This window comes from Myotis davidii, unplaced genomic scaffold (assembly GCF_000327345.1).
Source record: "Myotis davidii unplaced genomic scaffold, ASM32734v1 scaffold1509, whole genome shotgun sequence".
Taxonomy (NCBI): Eukaryota; Metazoa; Chordata; class Mammalia; order Chiroptera; family Vespertilionidae; genus Myotis; species Myotis davidii.
Genome location: NW_006299480.1, coordinates 195,790 through 196,181, shown reverse-complemented (window position 1 = coordinate 196,181; position 392 = coordinate 195,790). Strand labels below are relative to the sequence as shown.

The following is a 392-nucleotide window of genomic DNA, read 5'->3' as shown; positions in this document are numbered from 1 at the left end:
AGCGCAAACGGGGTCGCTGGAAGGCGGAACTGGAAGGTGGGGCCTGGAGAGGGGGCTGCGGGGAGGTGGAGGGGAAGAATCGTAGGAAGGGCCTGTTAGGGGCGTGGCAGGGAAGGGGCGGGGCTATAAGGGGAAAGGCCGGGGAGTGGGGCTGACGATGAATGGGCGGGGCTGAGATAGGGGGCGAGGCTGCGAGGAGGGCAGGATCGTAAAAGGGCTGGACGAATCAGTGAAGGGGGGCGGGGCTGTCAGGGTGGGTTTCTAGGAGAGCAGGGTGGTAGGAGATCTGGTGGGCGGGGCGGAAAGAGAAGGGGCGGGGCTGTAGGGAGGAGAGGAAGGTTGCCGGTGGGCTCCCGCTCTACGGGGCGAGAGCCGTGGGGGCCCTCGCGGAG

At 67.6% G+C, this 392-nt stretch overlaps 1 protein-coding gene across 1 annotated transcript in view; it reads left to right on the top strand.

Annotated features, from left to right (window-relative positions):
- Nucleotides 1–392, top strand: part of KIFC2 (kinesin family member C2) — a 9,028-nt gene that overhangs the window by 575 nt on the left and 8,061 nt on the right. The window lies entirely within an intron of this gene.